At 36.4% G+C, this 14,722-nt stretch overlaps 1 long non-coding RNA gene across 3 annotated transcripts in view; it reads right to left on the bottom strand.

Moving 5' to 3' along the window:
- The window catches only part of LOC117975866 (uncharacterized), a 172,056-nt gene extending 167,670 nt beyond the window's left edge, over nucleotides 1-4,386 (bottom strand). For all 3 annotated transcript variants that reach the window (XR_010109774.1, XR_010109775.1, XR_010109773.1), the window contains exon 1: nucleotides 4,108-4,386. This is a non-coding gene — a long non-coding RNA (uncharacterized LOC117975866). The remainder of the gene's footprint in view (nucleotides 1-4,107) is intronic.
- Nucleotides 4,387-14,722: the final 10,336 nt, after the last annotated feature.

Consider the following 14,722-nt stretch of genomic DNA (forward strand, 5'->3'; position numbering starts at 1 on the left):
AATCTAAGCTAAATCTTCATTCAATCTAGAAACCTCCTGACATTTCCCTTCCACCACATCTTTTCTTGTTCTTTAGAGTCACCACAGACTGGAAATTCTCCAAGTTCTGTTGCAAATGAGTTTATTGCTTTTAGAAAGATATTAAGAACTGTTGGCTTTATGGCCTGCTTTTCTCCACACAGGCAAAATTGTTGAGCCAAGGTCCTGGAACCGTGAGTAAGAAAATGACAAACCCATCTCTCAGTGGCACCCCTACTGCAGGAGTTGAGCACTCATTAGAGAAGGTCAGTAACCTGAGATCCTCTTGACTTATCTTTCCTGGAGCAGAACCACTGCATTGCAAGCCAGGGTAAGCAATAGGCTCCCCCGCATTTATAGCACACCACACCCAAGGCAGAGTCCCCGTTTTATGAGTGGATGAGAAGAACAGAAACACCACTTATCAGCTGCATTTGCCTGGGACTTAGCCTCAGCAAGAGCAGCTGAGGGCAGGATAAGTAACACTGAAGCTCTGCTCTTTCCAGTAAGAAAGCCCTGCAACTGGGAGCTGAGAGAAAGCCCTGTGTTCTTGGTTGAAAAAAAATCCCAAAAGGAGTCTCTATTTCACTGAGCTGGGTTAAGGGAAGAAGGGAGTAGTCTTAGTTCAAATATCATAAACCCTCACTTTCTTAACAAATTTCCATTGATATTCATAAGTAGATATTTATTCATTTGCTTTTTTTCCCCTTAGGGATGTTTCCTTTAGGGTTGTTTCCAGAGACTTTGAATGTTTGTTGTTGCTTTCATTACAAGTTTTACTCAGGAGCAGGTTAACGAAATTTCTCCTACTGTCATGATGATCAATCTTTTCTGGTGTTTCTCTTCTTTACATACAGGAGACTGGGTTGTCAGGTGTTTTCTGTTTTACATGAAGGAATTGTGTGTCGAGTTTTTAGCATGAAGTCCAGTAAAATCACTCGGAAAGTCCAGTGGGATTCTCTCTAGACACTGGCAAATAAGAATATGTCTCTTTGGGCTGGGCACAGTGGCTCACGCCTGTAATCCCAGCACTTTGGGAGGCCGAGGCGGGTGGATCACGAGGTCAGGAGATTGAGACCATCCCGGCTGTCATGGTGAAACCCCATCTTTACTAAAAATATAAAAAAATTAGCCAGGTGTGGTGGCGGGCGCCTGTAGTCCCAGCTACTCGGGAGGCTGAGGCAGGAGAATGGTGTGAACCCGGGGGCCGGAGCTTGCAGTGAGCTGAGATTGCGCCACTGCACTCTAGCCTGGGGGACAGAGCAAGACTCCATCTCAAAAAAGAAAAAAAAGTCTCTTTGAAAGTAGATAATTAATATCATCCTTCCTTAAGTACAGTACATTCCTTTAAAAATGACTTAAAGAAAATAAAGTGCTAATGAACCATTGAATTTAACAAAATATACACATTTTATGTGTGTAAGTGTATATGTATATATATAATTCATAGATACTCATGTATATGTGCATATATATATGTGTGTGTTTATATATAAATTAAGGGATCAGAAAGGAGAAAGTCTAGAAAACATTCATTGCGTCTCTCAAATTTATCTTTTTTTTTTTGGTGTCTCCAGATTTAAACTCAAGCTAATTTTATGCTAAAGTTTAAACTCTAAAATTTCACCAAGCTATATAATTTGGATATTAGAAATAAGTAAATCATATTTTTACAAATTTAAGTAATTTTACAATTATGTATCTTGGTAAGATAGAGATGACCTTGAATTGAAGGTAAGAGCACATTGCTTTATTGCTAGGACTGTGAGCAATAGCCTATGTTAATTTAAGCAAGTTTCTTAATATTTATGTTTCCCTATGTGCAAAATTGGATTAATTAAATCTGAATTACATATCATACAGAGGTAGGATTAAAAGCAATAATGTGAACATATTATTTAAAGACAAAGTGTCACACACATCTTATCTTTAAGTAGAATCCATAAAAAAAAAAAAGAAACAAATCTTCATGGATTCCACATGTATCTACTGAGCAAACATTATTCTAGGCAGACAGGTTTCAGCAATGAGAAATCTAATTCTCATGCAACTTATCTTCTATTGGTGGATACAGAAAATAAACAAATACGTTTATAAATGCAATTTGATTATACTTTAACATAAAAATTATACTTTTAAATTCCATCCCCAGTTTTGTTTTAAACTGAAATGATTGAAAACTCAAATTAACACATTTCTATAGTAATAATTTCTCCATGCTGGAGAAATGCACACAGGGAAGGGAGTTTCCTTAGAAATACTTACCTGAATATTACACCCCTGGGGGGTTCATAGTTTCCTGACACCACTTTTATTTATGTTCTGATAAAGTAATGTATTTCAGTTTATACAAAATTGCAGTCTATTTATGATTCATAAATATTTATTAATTTCAACAATGTTATGACCTTTCTCCGCACAAGTGGGATGATTTCAGAGCCCACCTGAAGAAAGTCCTGCCCTATAATGATGGATGAGATGTCAAACATCCCTTGTATCAGAGACTCCTACAGAATCATGGCAATGTGAAAAGACCAATGGCAGCCTTTTCCTGGGAGAAGGTTTTAATTAAGAAGATGGAGGGAGGCATGGATATGGTGCCCACCCCCTCATTCTCTGCAGTAGTTAAGGAGGCAGAGTGCAGTCATGGTAATCTCTCTGAATGTTTACATGTAGTGTCAGAGTGGTAAATATTCAATAAAAATCCAGAGTCCTTACTGTGGGTTCATCACTCTACTCGGGCTAATGATTCAAGCTGAATAGAAAATAGGCTGTGTCTGCAAATTGCCTAGAGTTAATTAGGGAAAGGTAACCAAAGAAATACATAAGTTGCCACAAGCAGTATAGTATCTTGACAGCAAGAAGTCCCAAAGAGGAAGATGCTAATTTCTTATAGATGAACAGGAAAAGCTATAAAAAGTAAGCAATCCTTCAGCTCATTTTTGAAGACAGATATGTCCACCCAAGAGACATGATGGAATGTGGGGTAGTGATGGCAGCCGGAGGGGATGCACAAAGATTTCCATATAAAATTGTTAAGCAGCATGAACAAATATGCACAAACACTTTCAAGAAAAAGGAATCTAGGAAAAACTTTAACTTTCAGGTTTAAAAATTTGTATGAAAAGAGGTTTTTGGCCAGGTGCGGTGGCTCACGCCTATAATCCCAACACTTTGGGAGACCGAGGGGCGCGTGGATACCTGAGGTGAGGAGTTCGAGACCAGCCTGTCTAACATAGTGAAACCCTGTCTCTACCAAAAATACAAAAATTAGCTGAGCGTGGTGGTGGGTGCCTGTATTTCCAGCTACTTGGGGGGCTGAGGCAGGAGAATCGCTTGAATCCGGGAGGCGAAAGTTGCAGTGAGCTGAGATCATGCCATTGCACTCCAGCCTGGGCAACAGAGCAAGACTCTGTCTCAAAATAAATAAATAAATGTTTTTACTCTGCTTCTCTACAAAATGTTCTAATTATCATTCTGTAATAATTTTGTTCTATTTTTCTTAAACCAAATATTCAGAAGAGGACTGTGTTCTTTTATACAAGTATATCCAAAACGCTCTATTGACAATATTTCAAAAATATTTTAAAAACTCTAAAGTAAAAATGTATGCATCTTCTTGCATTATTTATATAGAAAGAATTGCGGGAAAATAACCACATTGAGCCAAGGTAATATAAAATATTTCAAATTATTAAAATAGTGTTTTCCAATCTTCAGATTTTAAAAATTATATGAAGCCAAGATATTACTGAAATTGATCATAGTCTAGCTATGGAGACAAGTTTCACAAAATACAAATCCTAACACAAGCATTTTTTATGCACTAAAATGCACCCAAAAAACACAGAAGAAGATGTAAAAAGTTATACCTTCTGGAGAACAAAATTTTATTGCTATTCTTTTGTCCACTATCACACAAACTCCGACGTATGCCACAGAGGAGCTCAACTCTGTATGTTTTCGAAATACATATAAACCTTGACAGAATTTTATTCTCCTTATTAAATATAGAGAAACCACCCCTGCCTACTTAATATCAAGTTGCTTTTTGTATAGAGTTGGTTCAATAAACTTGAAGAGACCTACCTGCATGATGGATTTTTCTTTGGGTAAATAGATGGGTGTTTCGTTCTGAATTAGCAGAATGAAGCTTGACAAGCTTGCACAATGTTCTGCTATGCAAGTATGAGTCAATGTTGTCAGGCTTTAGGTTACTTCCTTTTCTAAAAATTAAAAAAAAATGTAATCTGCCATCTGTAAAAAGCTAGATATGAAATAAAAATTATTCTCCTTTCAAAACTTGTTCATTTCCCAGAAAGGCATGCTTTTCTCCATTAAGAAAAAGTTCAACCACACAAATTAAGAGCAGCCTACTTTTCAGTTCCAAACATATATTGTGGGATATAAGGAAGGCAGGAAGAAACGGTGAGAAATAAAAGGGGCTCTGGAGGCTCATGCCCAAAGAAGTTTTCAATCACAGTTTAAAATTAAGTGTCTCAAATCAGGATTTAATTTACAGTTTAAGATTAAGTAACACAGTCATTGCATGTTAATTAAACAGCAATGGATCATTTACCAACCTGTTTAATGAGGTGTAACAACTATTGAATATAAAACATACCGACATTATTATAACATTGCCATTAACTTTCAATAAATCTGTTTGAATAATTATTGGTATTTAAGTACTATAAAATCCCTAACATAACTAGGCATACCTATTTATATTTAATAAAACAGGAATTTTATTGTAGGAATAATTAAATTCCCAGGACCACATTCCTATTTTTGTATGGTGAACAAATCCTTTCTGCAACAGTGGGAGTTGCAGCTCCACTAAATGAAGAATTCAGGAGAGAAGAATTCAGCCCACACTGAAGGAACTATTATTCCATCATTATTTTTAGAATCTCACATTTTCTTAGGGGCAAAGCTTACCTTTCCATTCATTAATAAATATAATTGGAAGAGTTGTTCCTCTGTTATTTTTTTAATGGAGAATCATAAATCCTTACTTCCCTTCTGCTTACACAGGGTAGACTGGGAAGACCCTGCTTAAGAATCTGATTTAACCTGTGGTGCAGAAAAGCACTAATTTTGATGTTGGGAGGATTTTGTGCACCCAGCAAGGAGCAGAGCACTCTGCTGACTGCAGTAATATAGGTAACAGACCTTATTTGGTGCATGTGTCACTAGGCCGCCCATGTGATGAGAAAGATATGATGCCATAGAGAACTGATCTACTCTAAATAATAAAGTAAGTACAATGCTATGGTGCTGAGAGCAATTTCAAAAGGTCTGTGGGTGGAGGGAGAGCAAGCGGAGTTTAGCAAGATGGTAGGAATATGGAGCTGTGTATGGGATAATATTTGGTATCAATGACTTGAAAGATCTGTATTACTAAGATCTGTATTACTAGTATCTAAGTTTTGCGTTATAATTTATCAATGTAACACGTGCCTCATTTACCCAGATTTTTAAATAAAAGTGTGCTGTTTACTCCAGAGAGTGAATAGATTGATAATGATGTTGTATGAAAAGCACATGATATGTTCTGAAGACAGAGACAGGATCAGGAGTTCAGTGGAAGGTGGATATGCCATAAGGGAAAATGTGAACACCCAAACAATACCATTAATCATTTATTTGGAGCTCAAACCCTTTTTTCCCCTTTTAACAAATTTCTAAGTGAACAATACAATATTGTTGAATATGTGCACAATGGTGTAGCAAATGCCAGAAGTCATTCCTCTTATACAACTGAAACTTTATACTTATTGATCAGCAACCTCCCATTTCTTCCTTTCCCCAGGCCCTGAAAACCATCGTTCTACTCTTGATAGATAATTAGATAAAAGAAAATATGGTGTATACACACAATGACATAGCATTCAACCTTTAAAAGAAGAAAATCTTGCCATAGACAACACTATGGATAAACGGAAGGATATTAGGCTGAGTGAAATAAGCCAATCAGAGGAGGTAAATACTCATAAATCCACTTATATGAGGTAGCTGAAATAGTCAAAATCAAATGTTTATGTAAATTCTGAAGGTAAGATGACCCTGTGAGGCTGGAAGACTTGCTTGAATATCAGGTTTTATTAAGTTTAGCAGAGCTCAACACGGTGCCAAGTGCTGTTAGTTCTACCGAAGGATAAGATATAAACTCTATTATCAAGTTGGATACAAACAGAACAATAGAGAATGGAAAACAGTCAGAGTCTATTTAAGTGCTAGCTATGTAAAACTGAAGTTTTATGAAGAGGAGATTTTAAAAAGCAGGAGAATCAGTGAAGACTTAGGAAGGCTTTTTATAGTAGGAATTTAATTACTCCATAATGAGCAGAGATTGGGTAAGGAAAGGTGCATAGACTAGGCATTTCAAGGCAGGGTAAAAGCTTGAGAGAATATATGTGTGGAAACATCTTAGCATCATAAAAAAATCACAACACTAAGAAAATGAGAACTTTGTAAACAGATAAAAGTCTGTGTTCTTATTAGGGCAGATAAAATGGAATCTTTGCTAAATATCTTATTACTGATTAAAAAGAGTTTAGATTCACCGTCAGAAGAAACGTTGAGTCACTGATAGATTTTGAGTCAAGAGATGCCTTGTCAGAAATTATCTATCTCTATCATCATTCCTTATCAATGTGTGGGTTGTAATTCATATAGACTCCAGCAGTAATTTGATAGAATTATATCATCTTCACTTCCTTGTATGGCTAATTTGTTTCGTCAAACAGGTCAACATATGTCTTAAATTTACATATTCAGATTTTTTAATCATAAAATATCTTTGTTACTTTGAACACCTTGCAACAACAAACTGCATTCGTTTAAAGACAGGAATTCCCCATATATCTGAGGAAATATTTCTCAGAGATCTCCAAAAGTTACGCATTGTGCTTGCATCAAGCTTAATGTTTACATTAAGCCTACTTAAACAATTGAAATAGTGTCTGTTAACAGTTTTGAAGTAAAGAAGTTATAGCAATTTCTAACATAAATGAGTAGTGAAAGAGAAAATATTAAATGAATTATAGAGATGGGGCTTATTACAGGAGAGAACTATGGAAAAAATGGATATTCAGATAGTATAGACTAGGTTCATTATCTACTTTGAGGAGACATGGAACACCACCCACAGAGGGCAGGGTGCATTAAGCCATCAAATATACTAAGGTCTAGGAATATTGTTTTGGAATCTGTGTCATCTGCCTCAGAAAGGTTGGCAAAGACATTTGTAGATAATACAGAGCCTTGGAATAAAAGCAAACCCTGAAGAAAGAAAATAAGCCCTCAGATGCAATAATGCCAGTACCATTTTAATGCGCGCACACACACACACACACACACACACACAGCGCCACACATACACAAACACATACACACATTCGAGAGAGAGAGAGAGTAAATACGAGAGGCAGTGAGAGAGAAATAAGATATAATACAAATAATAGACTTTTGCCATGTAAGAAGTTTGCATTTTCTTTGGAAGGAAATGAATATTTACTGTGTAGCAGTGTTTGCCTAGTTAATTTAGGATGAAAAGAGCTTTGATTATGAGTGGTAAAAAAAAAAAACTCTGTTTTGACTTGTCACTCCTTATTTCACAAGACCAGAATTCAAATGTTGCCCAAGCAATGCTAGCCTTGGCTTAGAAAAGGCCCTATTAACATCTGGCTAAGCAAAGATAACTATGTGTACTAATTATAAGAAGTGCAAAAATATCCAGATTCTTAACTTGTTGTGTGAACTGATGTTTCACAAGGGAGGATGATTGAAACATTAAATCAAATAGGGGTGGGAAAATTGCTTTGAAGAGGAATTATGTGAGAATTCAAATGGTGTAGTAAATTCATTATGGTGTAGTAAGGGTCTTCTCTGAAAAGCTACTCTGCTCTAAGCACATTTGAATGACAGGCAGTATTTACAAAGAGAAAGCCAAATGACCAAAGCCAGGTTCAGAACCATTTGCATTTCCATGGACAAACAAAAAATAATAAAATAAAAAACAAGGAAAGGAGTGGAGTATTGTTTTGGGAGTAATAAGAATAAATATTGTTCAAAGGAGGCTGATATTGGGTCCACTAAGCTCTCCGGAAACTTCTGTGAAAATGAGAAAAAATTTCTACCCTTAAATGTAAGTTTGATTAAGGGCTAGGTTGGTAGTATCTTTTATAAATTTTTTTAAAATTCCTTTCTGTGTACTTATATGGCTACAAAATACACAGTTGTTCGGTGTTTACAGGCTCCTGCTAGGGGAAAAATATATTACTGCACCCAACTTGGCATTCAGGTTTATGAGCAATACATACTAGTGAGAAAGAGAACAAAGCCACAACATGCTAATCCGGACCTGAGCAAAGCTGCCTGCTGCCTCTGGACTGGTACTTTAATATTTCTAACATGAGCATGGGAAGGGTAGCCACAACTTGTCATTGTAAGACCTGGCTCTAGACAGAAAACTGGGGCAAGTATCCAACAACCACAAAATCACTAGATAAGTAGCCATTAACCAGATGGAGAAAGAGCATTCAAAGTAAAAATAATAAACATTCTATAAAAATAAATAAAATATATTGGTAATTTTAATAAGTTACTGGCTATAAAGGCTATTATGTGTAGTTTAAAATAAAAGTGAATTTAAAATTCAGGTAAAGAATATCACATTGGTTGGAGGGGAGTGACCAATAGGTAGTTGATGCTTGCAAAATTCCTTGTGCCCTGAAAATTTAAAGACATCCTTCAGAAAAAAAATATGAATGTAATTTGAAGTTTCTAAATCAGGAAAGATAAAGAAATAAAAAGTAGAAAACCTTATGTATTCAAGCACTGACCAAGTGAAGGATGGAAAGGGTGGGAAGAAAGTGAAACACAAGGGCCGGGCACGTTGGCTCATGCCTGTCATCCCAGCGCTTTGGGAGGCTGAGGCGGGTAGATCACCTGAGGTCAGGAGCTCGAGGCCATCCTTGCCAACATAGTGAAACCCTGTCTCTACTAAAAATACAAAAATTAACCAGGCATGTTGGTGCCTGCCTGTAATCCCAGCTACTCAGGAAGCTGAGGCAGGAGAATCACTTGAACCTGGGAGGTGGAGCTTGTAGTGAGCCGAAATCACACCATTGCACTCCAGCCTGAGTGACAGAGTGAGATTCCATCTCAAAAAAAAAAAAAAAAAAAGAAAGAAAGAAAGAAAGTGAAGGAGACAAGCATCTTTTCCAGTCAGATTATGAGGGTTTCGCTGTGCTAAAATATGACCACTAAATATCATTTACACTGGTGTTGTTTTGGTTCTGACTGCTTGTCTACTGTAGGTTGAGCTTGGCCTGGCTCCTTGTAATCATCATTCTATGACTCAGGCTGTTGCAGAAGCTTAAATTTGAAAATCTCTAGTCGTGTGTGTATATATATATATACACACACACACATACACACACACACACGTATATATGCATATAAACACATACGTGTGTATATATCTATATAAATATATAAATTTTAATTTGTATATACAAATTTTAATTTATATATAAACTATATACATAAATTTTCATTTATATATAAACTATATACATAAATTTTCATTTATATATAAATTTCATATACATAAATTTTAATTTATACAATATAAATTTTATATATAATATATACAAATTTTAATTTTAAAAAATGTTTAAATGTTTAAAATTATATATAAACACACACATATATACACACAATTTAAAAAATATTTACGGGGTCTCTCTATATTGTTCATTACCCAGGCTGGTCTCAAACTTCTGGCCTCAAGCAATCCTCCTGCCTCAGCCTCCCTAACATGCTGGAATAACCAGAGTAAGCCACTCTGTCTGGCCAGGAATGTGTAGTCTTCTGACAGAGAAAAAAGAGATGATAGCGGATCACATACTGGCCTGCAATGCTTCTGCTCATGGATGACAGGTGTTACTTTCACTCAAATGTCATGGGGAAAATCAAATCATGTGGCAAGAGTAACACTGGTGAAATAAAAAGTATAATTTTTCAGGGAAGGGCACCACGGTGAGGGGTGTTGCAGGGAGAGGCAGCAACAACGTCAAAATTAATATACTAGTTAAGAGAAAACGCACCATATGACATTGTAAATGAGTCAAAATATATCAATAATCACAATTAAAGTAAATAGGCAAAAGTAACTCATTTATAGAGAGTTTTACATTTTTCATGGTAGTAAAACTACATGTTGCTTTAAAAAAGAATTCTACGACAAATGCATACAATAAGTCTCAAAATAGGTTAATCAAAAAACATACAGCAAGCAATTCCTAACCAAACCAAAGGTGCTACAGCAGAATCATTAGCAGATAAAAATAGAATTTAAGTCAATAAGCTTTAACAGAAATAGCCACCCAAGAAAATATTCACCAAGTAAATTTAAGCATCACCAATATTTAGCATCTAAAACCACAGCTTCAAAAATATAAATAAAAAAATATGAAAATCATAAGTAGAAACCAACAAAATACAAACATGGGAGACTTCATTATATTACTATCAGAAGCTAAGGGTGTGCATAGTAAATCTGAAAAGTAAAATTAAAATATTTTCTTAGATAGATGTAGACAGACACATGATAGAGAGAGCTCTAACATAGATTTATATAATTTTTCACCTAACAAAGTATGCGTTAAGTTCAGGATACATTGAAATTTACAAACTGGCTACAAACAAAGTCAAAGAGTAAATTCAAATAAATCTCAAAGACCATTATAACAAGATATTATGATCTGTGACTTTAATGCAATTAAATTGGAAAATAAGAGTTAAGCAACTATACAACTCATATCTATTTATAAATTAATATATACATTAAATGTATTTAGTATTAGATGCAAACAAAATAATTTCATAGCAAAAACATGTAGGGTGAGTATAGTGATATTTGAGAACAAAGTATCTGAAGAGAAAATTACATAAAATAGCAAAGTTTTTTTGTTTTGTTTAGTTTTTTAATGAGATCTTTTTACATACATTAGTCTGTCAGAGAGTCCTATGTGCCAAGTATTGGAGAGCAGTGGAGCAAGAGATAGATAATGACACCATAAATTAGAAGTACCACTTTAGAGAACAAATATGACCATACCTGGTAAAGAGAAAGCTGGGCACACCCCACAATCTGGATATATAGACCATGGAACCTCTTGCACAAGCACCCAGGGACACATCTGAACGAATGTTCATTTTAGTGTTATTTGAAATAATAATTCACAAAAAGGTTCTCAACTAAAGAATTCATAAATATTATGAAACGTTCATGAAGTACAACTCTATAATCAGCAGCTGAAATTAATGAACTAGAGCTGCATGAATCAAATCTTTAAAATTATGGAACGATGTGCAGTGGAAAATAAGCAAGTTGTGTAATGATAACTATGAGAGTATGGGAACATTTATAAAAATTTTTTAAACATTCAGGAACTATTGTTGATTATACATTTGCATTCAAGGATTAAAACACAACAAATTAAGAATAGCAGTTACATTTTTCAGGAGTAGGCTGGGGAATGTGTTTAGGGAATTGTTCTCAAAGGGTTGTAGCTGTATAAGATTTTATTTTTTACAAATAACAAAATGAAAATATGTGAAGCAAATAGAGAAACATGTTAAGACTAATTAAGCTGGATGGGGGGGTATATGGTTGTTTTCATCTTAGTCTTTTGAATTTATGTAAGGCTGAAACAATGCATGATTAAGGTAAAGAGAAATGACTAAAGACATTTGGAGAAGGAGAGAAAGTCACACTATAAGTATGTGGCTTGATGTTCCCATGTATGGTTTCACCTCGTGTTTACAATCGTCCCTTATTTACCTTCTACCTTATCTGGACCACACTTTCATCATTTTTATCTTCTCCACACATGCTCCTAATCTTCAGCTTTTCCCCAACTAAAATACAGACTGTCTCCCTAACAGTCCATGTTGAGAATTGGCTGACCACAGCAAGAAATATTTTCTATCAGATCACATGGATCATGCTCTCTGCTCACCTCTGTAGATCCTGAGATTGGAGAATTCTTTCTGTTACAATAGTCTTTGAATAAAATATCTGCTTATCTTAGTGTGAATTTTATTGGACCGTTTTAAGGGAATGGGATAATTAGATGTGGCCCCAAGCTCTAGTCTATGTACATGTTCTACTTAAATTATCATTGAGGTCAGGTTTGTAAAAGAAAAGTTCAATCATTTTTTCTCTTAGCTTGATCTGAAAGGATGACAAACATAAATTGTTGTTGTTGTTTTGCTATTTTCCTCTGAGATAAGACAATCATACCTTCTGGCAAGTCTGGAACAGTTTACACTATAAAAGTTTACACCATAAAAGTTTACACCTATTATAAATTAACACCTGCTCATTTTTTAGCATCCTTTATTTTCACTTTCAAAGAAGTTTCAGTTTAGATAACACATATACAGTCAACCTACTTAAAAACATTTAAATATTTAGACATGAGTAGATTCTATAATCTCTAGGGAAAGTTTAAATGTAAAAAAGTCCAAAGACAAAACTAATATAATGTCTATCTCCTCTTCTACCCTCAGCCGTGGTTTGGCTGAAATTCACCATGGGATGGGGCTGGTGTGTGCTCTCTCGTTTCCTTCTCTTTTGTTTCTGCTATGTTGGGGTGGGAGAGGAGGAAGAATACTGGCCAAAGTCAAATACTAATCTGAGAGTCCGGGTGCGGTGGCTCGCACCTGTAATCCCACCACTTAGGGAGGCTGAGGCAGGCAGATCACTTGAGGCCAGGAGTTTGAGACCAGCCTAGCCCCATCTCTATTAAAAATACAAAAATTAGCTGGGCGTGATGGTGCCCACCTGTAATCCCAGCTACTCCAGAGGCTGAGGCATGAGAATCACTTGAAACTGGAGGCGGAAGTTTCAGTGAACCGAGATTGTGCCACTCACTCCAGTCTTGGAAACAGAACGAGAGTGTCTCAGAAAACAAAAACAAAAACAAAAACAAAAAAACAAATACTAATCTGAGAGATTTCGTAGTTTGCCGTAGGCTGTAGTTACTTCTTTAGGAAATGAGACTTACTGGGATTTGAGGTCCAGTCCAGCCTGCTTTGCTGGGTCTTAGTGTGTTCTTTCTGGAATCTTTGCATGGACAGGATAGTGCATCTTCACGACACAATTTCCTCAAGTGGGAAATCCCCTCTGCTTAGACATCTTTAAATGATGGTGAGGCGCTGGAGGAACAGGACAGTTTAATCCCCTCTGAATAAGCCCTGCCAAGATTTTTGGATCCCCAAGTGCTTACCACACTCTAGTTTGGAGAATATTTGAAATTTCTCTGCCCTCCTCTTTCATTTCAGAGCAGCAGGAAATGGACCTGAATATCCTCTTAGCAGCCATGACTGGATGCCAAATGGGACAAAGAAGGTGAGTCAAGGGTAACTTGTAAGATCCTCCAGTCATAATGGTGTTGAAGTTTCCTGAGACTACGCCTGTGGCCTACTGAGTGGTCGAAATTCTCTATCAACTGGTAACTTGAAAAGCATGAATATTCTGACTCTATTCCCTGCCATTATCTTGAGAATCAGCCTCCCTTTCAGATCAGGAAGAAGGGTCCTTGCAGAGCTTAAATGTAAATGTAAACTCTAATATCTATTTTGATGTTAACTTAAAGCAAGTTTTGGTTTGTTTCCCTTTTTTGTTTTGTTCTATTTTGTTTCTATGATGTCATGACTCATTAGTGTAAACAGGAGGAAGCTGACTACTTCAATTTTCTCAGCAAAGATACATCCTAGCACTTTGGGAGGCTGAGGCAGGTGGATTGCCAGAGTTCAGGAGTTTGAGACCAGCCTGGGCAACAAGGTGAAACCCCGTCTCTACTAAAATAGAAGAAATTAGCTGGGTGTGGTGGTGTGCACCTGTAGTTCCAGCTCCTCAGGAGGCTGAGGCAGGAGAATCACAGAATCCCAGAAGAGGGAGGTTGCAGTGAGCCAAGATCGTACCGCTGCACTCCAGCCTGCGCTACAGAGCAAGAGTCCGTCTCAAAAAAAAAAAAAAAAAAAAAGATACATTTGAGTATTAACAACAGTGATACTGTCAGAGGCTTGTGAACCAGAGCAACTCCATCTTGAATAGAGGCTAGGTAAAATGAGGCTGAAACCTACTGGAATGCATTCCCACACCGTTAGACATTCTGTCCCAGGATGAGTTACAAGGTCAGCACAAGATACAGGTCATAAAGACCTTGCTGATAAAACAGTTTCACTAAAGAAGCCAGCTAAGTTCCACTAAAACCAAGATGGCCATGACAGTGACCTCCAGTCATCCTCACTGCTACACTCCCACAAGCACCATGATAGTTTACAAATGCCATGGCAATGACAGGAAGTTACCCTAGATGGTCTAAAAAAGGAGGCATGAATGATCTGCCCCTTGTTTATCATATAATCAAGAAATAACCCTAAAAATATGCAACCGGCAGCCCTTGGGGTTGCTCTGCCTATGGGGTAACCATTCTTTTATTTCTTTATTTTCTTAATAAACTTGCTTTCACTTTACTCTATGAACTCGCACTGAGTTCTTTCTTGAGCGAGATCCAAGAACCCTCTCTTGGGGTCTGGATCAGGACCGCTTTCCTGTAACATCTTTCTGGTGACCGCAGAAGGAACTATCATGCAGAAACACTCTAACTATTGGTAAGTG

Source organism: Pan paniscus, chromosome 15 (genome assembly GCF_029289425.2).
Source record: "Pan paniscus chromosome 15, NHGRI_mPanPan1-v2.0_pri, whole genome shotgun sequence".
Classification (NCBI taxonomy): domain Eukaryota; kingdom Metazoa; phylum Chordata; class Mammalia; order Primates; family Hominidae; genus Pan; species Pan paniscus.